Source organism: Hylobates moloch, unplaced genomic scaffold, assembly GCF_009828535.3.
Source record: "Hylobates moloch isolate HMO894 unplaced genomic scaffold, HMol_V3 SCAFFOLD_5, whole genome shotgun sequence".
In the NCBI taxonomy this organism is placed as follows: Eukaryota; Metazoa; Chordata; class Mammalia; order Primates; family Hylobatidae; genus Hylobates; species Hylobates moloch.
The window spans coordinates 29,134,816-29,148,793 of record NW_026652280.1 but is presented as its reverse complement, the minus strand read 5'-3'; the positions used below and the strand labels follow the sequence as shown (position 1 = coordinate 29,148,793).

The 13,978-nt window shown below is 43.1% G+C and overlaps 1 pseudogene; it reads left to right on the top strand.

Annotated features, from left to right (window-relative positions):
- The first annotated feature begins 3,369 nt into the window (after nucleotides 1–3,369).
- Nucleotides 3,370–4,270, top strand: LOC116467789 (putative ribosomal protein uL10-like; annotated as a pseudogene).
- The last annotated feature ends 9,708 nt before the right edge of the window (nucleotides 4,271–13,978 follow it).

The window sequence follows — 13,978 nt, the reverse complement described above, 5'->3', positions numbered from 1 at the left end:
GTCACAGGTGTGTACTAAGCAAAACCACAGCCCCAGAGCAGTCTTGGTTCTGAGTTGCACCACAAAGCTGAGGGCCTGGCCGGGAGCACAGGCTGTCACTTTCAAAAGAGATTCTTACACAGAAAGTCATCACTTATTCATGCTTCATAAGCACACACAGACATTCAAATCCCTTAAAGACAGGATGCTGCACCACTTCAATTAACAGCAAAGTGAGGCCATTTGCAGCTCAAATTCCACCCTTTGCTGATAGTAGAAGAGCTTCCACAAGGAGGCAGTAAGCTGTCAAGCCCAATGCTACAGCGGCCAATTGAAATACAGGAAAGGGCCAGACGCAGTGGCTCATGCCTGTAATCCTAGCACTTTGGGAGGCCAAAGCAGGCAGATCACTTGAGCTCAGGAGTTTGAGACCAGCCTAGGCAACATGGTGAAACCCCATCTCTATACAAAGTACAATTAGCTGGGCATGGTGGTGAGCACCTGTAGTCCTAGCTATTTGGAGGGCTGAGGTGGGAGGATGGCTTGAGCCTGTGAGGCGGAGGTTGCAGCGAGCCAAGATCACACCACTGCCCTCCAGCCTGGGTGGCAGACCCAGACCCTTTTTTCAAAACAAAACAAAATAAAACAAAACAAAAACAAAGAAATCTAGGAAAGACTAACTTCCTCAGCTCTAGGAAAGATACTTGGGCATTTTTGTGTTTTTCTTAATTTGTGGTACAAAACCAGAAAGTCTTAGTATTTGACTGTGAAAGCTGTCATAATCAAAATAGAGTCACTAATGTGAAGAAAACTGTAACAAATAGAGCTAGAGAAGGCCATGGGAAGAGCGTTCTCACACATGTATGCCTGAGTTTAACAACTCAACAAAACCACAATCTTGCACAAAGGCCATCACAACCTTACACAAAAAATACTTCTGCAAGGACATTTGCCCGGCAACTGCCTGTTCAACATCAGACTGGTGGTGACCCTCATAGCCAAGGATAATTATTTCAAAACAATTGTGTAATGCATTGTACAATTCTGTAGTTTTATTTGGCATGTATATTCCCATTGCCATGCCTAGGCGCAAATAAATCTCTTTTCTTTTAAAGATCCTCTCTCTGTTATTTAGGTTGACATGAGCTTTACTCGATAGGTAAGAAGAGGTACAAATTAGAAATAGCAGACCTATCGGAGAAGGTGAAGCAGCAGCAAACTCATTATCACATGAATGGATGTTCTGTGTAGTTGGAATAAAAAGCTGGGACATTTTACTGGGACCTAAATGGCTTCAAATCAATGCCTCATACAACTGTAGGCATTAGATGGGACAAAACAAAACACCAATAGCGAAACACACAATACTGCGGTAATCATGATAACCAAGTAGGTCTCTATTGATAAAACTTTTACAAAGCCGTTGTTGACACGCTGTACCTCAAGTATTAGAGGGAGATGGCCTTGGCATAACCCTTTGTCCTAACATTTATTGATGAGAGTCATCTGGTTGGAAGGCCCTTGTAGAGACCACTTAGTTCAATAACTCTTAACCAGGTGACATTACCCACCCCATCTCCTGGCATGGGGCATTTGGAAATGTTTGGGTGTGGTTCTGGTTTTCATAATAACTGAGGATGGGCAGCTTTATAACTGAGAATTAGAGACCAGATGTCAAGGGGCATTAAACATCCTTAACCCCTGTATATGAGCAGTTCCACATAAGAATGATCCCGACTGAAAAGTCAGTAGTGCCTCTGTTAGTCTGTTCTCATGCTGCTAATAAAGACGCACCGGAGACTGAGTAATTTATAAAGGAAAGAGGTTTAATTGACTCACAGTTCCATATGGCTGGGGAGACCTCGCAATCATACCAGAAGGCGAATGAAGAGCGAAGTCACATCTTACATGTTGGCAGGCAAGAGAGTTTGTGCAAGGGAACACCCATCTATAAAACCATCAGATCTCATGAGACTTATTCACTACCACGAGAATGGTATAGGGGCAACCACCCCATGATTCAATTATCTCCACCTGGCCCTACCCTTGACATGTGGAGATTATTACAATTCAAAGGGAGAGTCAGGTGGGGACAGAGCCAAATCATATCAACCTCCATTGGGAAACACTAACTTAGACCAATCACCCCATTATACAGATGAGAAAGCTGAAACTTCAGGTTATGAAGTTTTTTTATCTAAGATCACCCAGGTCAGTGACAAAGCTGGGCCCAGGACCCAAGATTCCTGACTCGCACTTCAGGGTATCCTTCCTTAAGTTTCCAGTGACCAACTTTCATAAAATTAGGACTGAGTTTGACAAGTGGGAGGGCACACCTGTGTAAACCAAAAGTATCTGAGACAGGTCTTAGTCAATTTAGAAAGTTTATTTTGCTAAGGTTAAGGAAGGACCATGACACAGCCTCAGGAGGTCCTGACAACATGTGCCCAAGGGGGTTGGGGTGCAGCTTGGTTTTATACATTTTAGGGAGATATGAGACATCAATCAATACATGTAAGGTGTATATTGGTTTGGTCTAGAAAGGTGGGACAACTCAGGGGTGGGGGGCTTCCATGTTATTGGTAGATTTAAAGATTTTTTGATTGGCAATTCGTTAAAAGTTATTATCAATAGAAAGGAATGTCTGGGTTATGATAAAGGTTTGTGGAGACCAAGTATTTATCAGGCAGATGAAGCCCCCAGGTATCAGGCTTCAGAGAGAATGGATTGCAAATGTTTCTTATCAGACGTAAAGAGTCTGTTTTGTCAGTAATTCAAAAGGGAGGAGGGTATAATGAGGCATGTCCAGCTCCCCATTCCCATCATGGCCTGAACTAACTAGTTGTTCAGGTTAACTTTGGAATGCCCTTGGCTCCAAGGAGGGGTCTATTCAGATGGTTGGGGGGGCCTTAGAATTTTATTTTTGGTTTATACCTGGGACAACAGGATAGCATTTTAAATCAGGACTGCCCTGAGAGTGCCTCCCAGCTCTGTATTAGGCTGACCTGGTGCCTGTGCTCCAAAGCCTCACCTGCTGAGATCCACTAACAAGGCAGTCTTGGTGAGTGGGCCAGATGGTGGAGAATTGTTGTTTTATCACAGGGAGGAGGAGATGCTGAAACTCTGGGTCCTCCAGGAGAGGTGCCGTGGTCATAGCAGGCCCTGCACCCCACAGGCAAAGCTTCTTGCTCCTCTCTGGGGGTAGAACTTTCTGCACTCCACACAAATGGATAAGGCATAAAACAGTAGGTTCACCTGCAGCCATCAGACAACAGGCATTTGATTTTTTACATGCTTTTTTGTAAAGCCACATGCAACTCTCTCCAGGCATCCTTTGAGAATGACATCGTCTTTAAGACTCTGCATGGCAATCCCTGACACACTGCTGTGATGCCCAGGGAAGACAGGGTGACCTGGAAGTCCAACTGCTTCCTTAAGGTCATCCAACATTTGGATGATTATCCAAAATGCTTCATTGTGAGAGTGAACAATGTGGGCTCTGAGCAGATGCAGCAGATCCAAATGTCCCTGCAAGGGAAGGCTGGCAGACAAGAGCACCATGATGCATGAGGCTATCCAAGGACATCTGGAAAACAACCCAGCTCTGGAGAAACCATTGCCTCTTTCATTTCTGGGGGAATGTAGGTTTTGTGTTCACCAAGGAGGACCTCACTGAGATCAGGGACATGCGGCCACTTATGCTGGTGCCATTGCCCCATGTGAAGTCACTATGCTCACCTGGAACCCTGGTCTGGGGCCCAAGAAGACCTTTCTTACAGGTTTTTGGCATCAGGAACTAAGATGTTCAGGGGCTCTGTTGAAATCCTGAGTGAGGGGCCACCGATTAAGACTGGAGACAAAGTGGGAGCCAGTGAAGCCACACCGGTGAACATGCAGAACATCTCCCCCTCCTCCTTTGAGCTGATCATCCAGCCGGTGTTTGACAACTGCAGCATCTACAACCCTGAAGTGCTTGACATGGCAGAGGAAACTGCATTCTTGCTTCCTGGAGGGTGTCTGCAATGTTCCCAGTGTCTGTCTGCAGATTGGTTACCCAACTGTTGCATCAGTTCTCTATTCTATCATCAGCAGGTACAAATGGGTGCTGGCTTTGTCTGTGGAGACTGATTACACCTTCCTGCTTGCTGGAAAGGTCAAGGCCATCTTTGCTGCTCCATCAGCATTTGTGGCTGCTGCTCCTGTGGATACTGCTGCTACTACTGCTGCTGCAGCCCCAGACAAAGTTGAAGCCAAGGAAGAGTCAGAGGAGGATACGGAATTTGGTCTCTGACTAATCACCGAAAAGCAACAAACTCAGCTAGCTTTATTTGCAAAACAAGGAAATAAAGGCTTGCTTCTCTTAAAAAGAAAAGAAAAGAAAAAAGACACATGCAAACAAAAAGAATGACCCCCTGAGGTGAGGTAGTGTTTTTCAGTTTTTCAGCTGAAACAGAGAACAAAAGTTATTTAAAGAGCTTGCAACTTTCTGATGATGACTCTTGCTTGAAATGCTTGGCCTGTCCTGAATTCCCTGTGCTTTGTACCTTCCATGGCATGGATCATGTTCTGTTCTTCCTCTATAATAATTTGTGCACACTTAGCTGCTCCTGGTGTTAGATCCCAAGCTCTGCAGTGCAGACTCTATTTTAGCATCTTAAGCCAACACAGTGCCTCACAAAGGCACACAGTAGACTTTTCAAAAATGCTTGTTGCATAAACAAGTGCAGACCAACTAACTCAGAACTGAGCCTTTTTCTTTCTGCTGCTGATATGCTGGGGCACTCACAGATATGGGGACCATGTCACTCTCCTTTCATTCCTTAAGGTTTCTCATATGGTTTGGATATTTGTCCATTCTAAAATCTCGTGTTGAATTGTGATCCCTGATGTTGGAGGTGAGGCGTCATGAGAGGTGTTTGGGTCATGGGAGAGGGTCCTTCATGAATGGTTGGGTCCTATGTGTAACAAGAGTGAGTTCTCACTCTATTAGTTCACTTGAGATTTGATTGTTTAAAAAAATCTGGCACCTCCCCTCTCTCTCTTGCTCCCTCTCCTGCCATGTGGTATGCTGGCTCCCCTTCCCTTCCACCATGATTGTAAGCTTCCTGAGGCCTCACCATAAGCCAGGCAGATGCTGGTGCCATGCTCATATGGCCTGCAGAACTATGAGCTGAATAAACCTCTTTTCTTTATAAATTACCCAGTCTCAGGTATTCCTTTATAGCAACACAAATGGACTAATATAATATCAAATAGGTCTAGAGTCAGATGGTTGGAGTTGAACCCTGCCTGTACTGTTGACTGTTTGACCTTGAAGAAATTACTTAATCTCTTTGGGCTTCAGGGTCCATATCTGTACAATGACCATGATAACTGTACTTATAAGACTGCTGAGAGGATTCAGTATGGGATAATACATGTGTCATTCCAGAGTATTTTCCAATACCAAAAACCAATTCTCCAATTCTCTGGACCCCAACTGGGTGTCCTACAATTTGATTCAATTCTGACACTAACTGTAAGTAGTTAGTGTCAGATTCCACAGATTTAAGGGTTCAGTCCCACAAGACTGCCTCAACTGCAGACACCAGTCACAAGTCCAGGGTCTCTGAACTTCTGAGCAATTGGCTATAAATGTGCAGTTCCCACAACCCTCTCCTCAGGTTCAATAATCTGCTAGAATGCATTTCAGATCTCAGAAAAATATTTTTGTTTACTGGTTTATTGTAAAGGACACAACTCAGGAACAGCCAAACAGAAAAGGTGCATAGGGCAAGGTCTGGGGAGTGCAGGGCGTTTCTGTGCCCTCTCTGGGTGCACTACTCTCCGAGCACCTCCATGTGTTTGCCAACTTGAAAGCTCTCCAAATCTCATTGTTCAATAGTTTTTATAGAGCTCAATCTCCAGCCCTCCCCCAGAGGGTAGTAGGTGGGGCTGAAGGTTCCCACTCTCTAATCACTCTATCTTTCTGGTGATCAACCCCTTCCTGAGGCTACCTAGTCACTGCATTAGCATAAACTCAGGTGTGACTGAAAGGGGTTCCTTTTGAATAACAACAATTCATTATTCAGAAAATTCCAACAGTTTTGGGAGCACCGTGTTGGCAACTGGAGACAAAGACCAAATATATTTCTTGTTATACTTAGCACAGTGCCTGGCTGATGTCATAAACCGTTAGTGGATGAATGTTATCTGTCATCATCAACATCGCCATTACCTTCCTCAGTTAAGTCTACTGTCTTGCAGTTGAGGTTTTCTAAGGTGTTGATTGAAGATATGAATCACAGTTTTTCATTAAAATAGGAAAGCACTCAGAAAAATACAAGGGTCAGGACACGGAGACCTGACATTCAAAATCTGTTAATTTCAAACAAAATGTCTCAGCCTGAAAGGCCACACTCAGGACAAAAGACCATATGGTGGCTTGGTTGGTGGCATCAGGCAGAGTGCTGGAAGAACAATTCTTAGGCCAAACTGTTTTTAATTTAAATGATCTGGAAAGGAGAGTAAGCCACACATTAAGTACACCCAGAGGTGTGTTAAGCATTAAAGACAACTCAGAAATAATAAGACGTTAAAAAATACTTGTCTCCAAGATGAAAAATAAAGTATCATTTGACAGAGAATCTTGAGAATGCCAATCCATGTTAATTAGCATGGGTTTCTGAGTCCCTGGCTTGACAGCAATAATTTTCAGGCAGGCTAAGATTTTAATTAAAATGGAAGAAGAATTACTGCAGTCTCTTGAGTGCTGACAATCAACAAGAAACTCATCAGGTTGGAAGAAGCTGGTGAGAATTTGCAGGTGGGTGGAATAACGTCAGGTGAAACTTCTTATGGTTCTAGGAGTCCTTAGAAATTATTAGGTTAAGACTATTATTTTACAGGAAAAGAAATGAAAGTCTTGGGAGGTGATGTGATTTGCCCACATCCTACACAGTAAGTTAGTGACATAATTCAGTCAGCCAACCTCCACCCAGCACTCCCCTCACTTACACCATTTTAAGGAACCTTGTATAAGTTGGAGGTGGCTCCTCCTGTCTCTCAGCTTTTTTCTATTTCCAGTCTTAAAAGAGGAGATTTTTTTCAGATGCAGATAATTTTTGATATGCTCATTATATTTCCTGAGTTTTGAATGCTTTGAACATTTTTATATAATAAAACGATCTCCCATTATGGGAAATATGTAATTCTTTTCTTCCAGAGTCTCTCTATGCAACTTTCTTGAGAGACATTTACCTATAAAGGTAGATTTTTTTTAATAACTAAAGGAGATTTCAATCGTCCATGTCCCATCAGATCCTGCTGGCACCTCGAAGTCAAGGCCTCTATTTCCTTCTTCACCCAGAAAAGACACATTGGGTTGCGGGCCTGGCATCAGACTGGCTCTAACCTTCTGTGATACATGTTACCCTTCTTGGTCTCAGTTTTCCTCTCTGCAAAGAAGAGTTTGGGAAAGTTGAAGGCCAAGGTCTATCCTAGTCTCGCAGCTGGTGTCCCACACTTACTTTGTTTAAAAGCCAGCTCTGGCCGGGCGCAGTGGCTCACGGTTGCAATCCCAGCACTTTGGGAGGCCGAGGTGGGCGGATCACGAGGTCAGGAGATCGAGACCATCCTGGCTAACACGGTGAAACCCCGTCTCTACTAAAAATACAAAAAAAATTAGCTGGGCGCGGTAGCGGGCGCCTGTAGTCCCAACTACTTTGGAGGCTGAGGCAGGAGAATGGCGTGAACCCAGGAGGCGGAGCTTGCAGTGAGCCAAGATAGCGCCACTGCAGTTGGGCCTGGGCGACAGAGCAAGACTCCGTCTCAAAAAAAAAAAAAAAAAAGCCAGCTCTGCCCTTGCAAACTTACCAAACTGACTGGGGTCATGTGGATTTTGCAGCAGAATGAAATGTGAAATTAATGTTTTTCCCATTAATAAATTATACAAGACTCAGAGGCATCTTCCCCGAAAGGCCCTTACTTGGAAAAATTTCTCCCCCTCTGTTAAATATATCAGAAACTAAACTGTAAAGAAGTTATATGGACTCATATATGAGTGAAGGAAACATTCACTCCTACAGGAAGATGGGAGTAAGAACAACTTGAAACAGATACAATGGAAACAAATCCATTCCCTGCTATTCCTTGAAATGCAGAAAGGAAAACATAAATGGCACTCATTAGAGGGGAGGAAAGAGCACAGTCAGGAAGCTGTGTTGGGGAAACTACTCCAGGTCTTTTTGCATCCCCAACTTTGAGCTCGGCCTTTATTTGTTGTATTATTAATAACAAAGATAATTTGTTTTGAATTTCCACCATAAGGTAGGTCCAAATGCTTTACAAATATCAAGATCTATTATTATAATCACTACCACCATCTTTATTATCATCATCAACATCACGTAGGATCCATCTCTGCATTCCCTGAACATAAATGGGGACAACGTTGTGCTTTTCACTCTAATCTTGTGGTTGAGGTTAGAGTAGTGGTCGTGCAAGCCACTGATGGTAATGAGATGGACTCTTGCTATGAAAATTCAAGTCCAAAAACAAGTAGAGAAGATCTTCCTTCTCTCCCTAAGTTGCCCAGGTCTAAATATACTGACAAAGAAGATGTCTAAAATATAGCGTTAGCCACAAGGAGGAAGTTGCAAACTAGCGTGTACATGTATGATAGACTTCTTGTTAAAAACATCAGCAAATCTCCATGTTAGGATATGCATAGAAAAAGATTTTGAAGAATAGATACAAAATCTTTGACAGTGATTACTTTTATGAGGATGGAATTATGGAAGATGTTAGTTTTCTAGTTTCTATATTTCCAAAATTTTTTAGTAACAAATCATATATAATTAGAAAACTAAAGTTTAAAACAAAAGCTTTTCAGGAAAGCAATCTTCCCCTCTTTATTATCACAAGAGATTCTTTCCTTCATACAATGATTTAAAACTTTATCTGGCATAAGTGATGAGTGTGGGGGGTTTATTATACTTTTCTTTGTATTTTTATATTGTTTGAAAGTATCCATAAGCTTTTGCACACACACACAGAATGAAAACGCTGAAGACATTACTAACCTTTATATTGAGAGATATCTATAATTTTTCTGAATACGAAAGTGAATTTTAAATTCAAATATTGCTGGTGATTATGAAAGTCCCCCATTGTTTTAGTCTATTCAGGCCACTGCAATAAAATATCATAGTGGGTGACCTATAAGCAACAGAACTTTATTGCACACACTTCTAGAGGCACATTGGGTTGGGGGCCTGGCATCAGACTGGCTCTGGATCTAGGAAGTCCAAGATCAAGGTGCTAACAGATTCAGTGTCTGGCAAGAGCCTGATTTCCGGTTCATAAATGGTGACTTTTCTGCTTGTCCTCACATGGTAGAAGGAGCAAGAGGTCTCTTTCAGACCCCTTTTATAAGGGTGTAATCCCATTCATGAGAGTTCTGCCCCCATGAGCTAATCACCTCCCAAAGGCCCCGCCCTTAACCTCAGAGGTTAGGATTTCAATATGTGAGTATTGAAGAGACACAAATATTCAAACCATAGCACTCATTAATCTATGCCCCCATAACGACTGACAACATGGTGACATGTAGTATAAATGTAAACATATAGCTATATAGAGATATTTAGTTAGTTTTTATTTGAAATGAGACCATACTACAAAAAATAAAATATCTACTGGGATTAGTGGTTGCCTAGGGCTGAGACAGGGATGTGGGGATATTACAGCCTGAGCTGAGGAGTGAATACTGGTGGGTACTGGGCTCTTTTTTGGGTGATGAAAATGTTCTAAAATTATATTGTGATAATGACTGCATAGCTCTGTGAATATACTTAAAACATTAGATTGCACACTTTAAATAGGTAAATTGTATGTATGTGAATTATATTGCAATAAAGCTATTTTTAAAAACCTCAAATTCTTGGGGCTCTTGTTTCTTCTGGCTGTGTACTAAACAGAGGCATCTGAGAAAATATAAGGATACATCTCTGCCAGGTGCGGTGGCTCACGCCTGTAATCCCAGCACTTTGGGAGGCCGAGCAGGCAGATCACTTGAGGCCAGGAATTCAATACCAGTCTGGACAACATAGCAAAATCCCGTCTCTACTCAAAGTACAAAAATTAGCTGGACATGGTGGTACATGCCTGTAATCCCAGCTACTCGGATGCTGAGGCAGGAGAATCACTTGAATCCAGGAGGCAGAGGTTGCGGTGGGCTGAGATTGCACCACTTCACTGCAGCCTGTGACAGGGCAAGAATCCCTCTAAAAAAAAAAAAAAAAAAAAAGACACATCTCATAAATAGGGAATAACCATCTTTATGGTAAGAAGCAAACCATAATGAGCAGGACCACAGTGAGGCATATTGGCCACCTACATTCGTATGAGTCTTATATTTCATAAGTAGAGAGAGTCCAGATCCAGGCTGGCTAACTTAGCCAAGCCAGTCACATAGGCAAGGGAGTGATGTGTAGGAGAACAGATCACACTGATCCCAATGGACCAAGGTAGAACTGTCCTGGCCACAGTCAGGCCAGTCATGTTCCCAGCTGCTTAAGGCAGGGAAGGCCCCAGAGTCAGCAAGACTTTAGGGACTCAAGGGGGACTATTTGAGGTGTGTGTGGTGGCTCCAGCAAAGTTCTTACACAATTGCAAGCTTCACTCGCCAAGGTCTTGAATGGCTCCACAAAACATTAAAGAGCAGGCATGGTTGTTACAGGCCTGGCTTACAGAGATTAAGATCCATCCTCACATCTCAGGGGTGGGTTCCTTCTCCTCCAAGGGCTCTGGTGTAGAGAGGAGGGCAAATAATAAATTGGCTGAGATTAAATTCTGCCGCCCCCATCTTCGTCAGAACTGTGACTGGAGAGAGATTGAATTATGGAATAATAAGAGAAGTACTATTTCCTGCATATCTGAGTTTGGGGACTGAAATTTATCCATGCTATATATGAAGGGAACACTTTGATGGTCAGAAACAGACCATAATGAATGTGACTGCATAAAGATGAGTATAATTGGGGCTCAAGGTGAATACCACATTTTAGGAATTCCTGGATTCTAGTTCTAATCTCTCCTCTAAAAAAAAACCTTCACCAGTGTCACAGACATATTAACCAACATTTGCTAAGTTTTGTAACCTATGAATGAGAAAATTCTGTAATGGTAATATCTCTTTGCCACCAACAAGTGACATGCAGAGGCCAGAGGAACTTGCCTGGGGGAAGAGGGCAAGACTATGAGTCACCAGATGGAATAGGAACATGGTGGTTTTAGAACATGTCCATAAACATTTTGAGACTCTTCCCAACAAAACCTGGAGTCTAATTCCCTTCCCCTTAAGTATGGGGCAACTTGAGTGATTTGCTTCTAAGTGGTAGAAGGCAGTAGAAAAGATGCTGCATGACTTCCAAGGCTAGGTCATAAAAGGGTGTGCATGGGCACATTTGCCCTTGGAATCCAGCCACCATGCTGTGAAGAAACCCAGGTCACCTTGGAAGGCTGTCAGCAGGTGTTCTGGCCAGCAGCCCCTGCTGAGTTTCCAGCTGACAGGCAGCATCCACCATCACACATGGGAATAGGAAAGACTTTGAGATGACCCCAGCCTCAGCCATCATTTAACGGCGACTGCATGAGAGACCCTGAGCAAGGACCACTTCGCTGATCCCAGCAACCCGCAAAACTAGAAGAGATAACAATAAAAGGTATTTGTTCATATTTTATGCTACAAAGTTTGAGTTGATTTGTTACACAGCAACATATAAGCAGGGTGAAGAATGTGCTGACTGGTCTACTTTTTAGCAAGCCAATGTAACGAGGGGACAGGACACTGAATTGGCAGTAAGGAATGTACTATGCTTTGCTCCCGCCTCAGTCAAAGCTGACTATGTGCTTAGGACAAGTAACTCTGCCTCTTCTCGGCCTCATTTCCCTCAAGTGCAACACAAGGATCCACTGTCTCAGCCTGGATATCCACATTCCTCACAGCAGGAGGCAGAAGGAGCTGACTTTTAGGGCTATAGAATTTTAGATCATATACTACAAGACTTCCTGAAGTATTTTCCAATCATGAGAAATTAACAGGTATTATTTCATCGAGTTCATTTTTAACACATAAACATGAGATGTGTTGGATTGAACTATTAGGCAGGTTTCTTTACTACAGGACTTCTCGTGGTCTTCAATGTGTTCAGGTGCTCTGTGGCTCTCTGAGAAAGGGAAATGGGAAGAAGCACTCCTCAAACCTCCTTCATTACGTAACCTTTTTTCTTTGTTGAGCTTTTCATGGGACTAGGATTCTGCTTAATGTACTCTGAGATTGCTTTCAATTATTCACAGTAAAATAATCAAAACCAATATTTATCTCCCCAGAACTGTCCATAAATTATGAAATAGCTGTGGGGTTCGGTACAAGTGGGCATTTGTATCTCCCAATGCCTGATTGTTTACTTTAGAGGCATGTCTCGTTGATTTCCTCTGAGAAATCCTAGGAGGAAGGACATTCCAAGGCCTCAGACCCTGGGGATATCTGAGGGATGCTGGAGAGGAACAAACCTAGGCTGGAGGGAGTTATGGCTCTCGGCCTCTGTTACTGCAGTTACCATATGCCAGACATTGTGCCAGGCACTGGGGAGATGAGGATGAACAAGGCAATGGCTTCCCTCAAGGGTCTCACAGTCTAGTGAGGGGAACAGACAAGTAAACAGATAGCATCTTAGTCAGCTTGAGCTGCTGTAACAAAATACCATCTCCTGGATGACTTAAACAACAGAAATTTATTCTTCACAGTTCTGGAGGCTGAAAGTCCAAGATCAAGGTGACAGCATGGTTGGGTTCTGGTGAGGGCTCTCTTCTTGGCTTGTTGACAGCCACCTTCTCATCATGTTCTCACATTGCACAAAAAGAACCCAGGTATACCTTCCTTTTATAAAAACACTGATTCCATGGCATCCAAATCTAACTATCTCCCAAAGGCCCCATCTCCATATATATCACATTGGGAGTTAGGGCTCCAATTATGAATTTTGCAGGGGACACCATTCAGTCCATAGCATGTGACATGTTAAAAAATAAGCCCCAGCTACAGGGGGAGCCTGGGACTACAAAGGAGGTGGCCCGTTCCACCTGACAGAGTCAAGTAAATCTTACAGGAGATAATTCTTGAGCTGAATCTTGAAACATCAGGAAGAGTTCTTATTGGTGTATAATTAATTACCACAAACACAGCAGCTTAAAACAATGCATATTTATTATCTCATGGTTTCTGTGGTTCAGGAGTCCAGGTGAAGCTTAGCTGTGTTCTCCACTCAGGGTCTCACAAGGTAGAAATTCAGGTGTCAGGCAGCTGTGGTTCTCATCTACAGCTTGGAGACCTCTTCCAAACTTACTGAGATTGTTGGCAGAATTCTGTTATGTGTCACTGTAGGACTGAAGTCCCTACTTCCTTGCTGGCTGTTGATTAGAGACTCTCTCCACTTCTTGAGCCTACTCTCACATGGCTTCTCACAATATGGAAGCTTAAGTCTCCAAAGCCAGCAGGGCCACATCTTTCTGATGTGTCACCATCTATTAAAAGCTCTTCCAATTAGGTCAGGCCCACCCAGGATACTCTCCCTTTTGATTAACTCAAAGTCAGCTAAACAGTAACCCAATTATGATGACATTCCATCATATTAATTGATTTGGCCCATATTCAAGAGGGGGAGATTGTATAAAGGCAAGAGTCATTGGGAGTCATCTTTGGATTCCGCTGACCTCAACAGTGAAGGTTGGGGAGAACATTCGAGGCAGAGAAAGCAGGATGGACAAAGGAATGGCAGAGGGAAGCAACTCAGGACTTTTGGTGTTCTCAAGTGGTTCCATGTGAATGGAACATAAGGCAAGGACAGAAATGGAGATGCAGAGGTTCATAGACAGACAGAAAGCATATGTCATGGGAAACTCACCAGACCAGGCTAGGGAGCTTAGATTTTATTCTGTAGGTGAAGGAGATTCATTG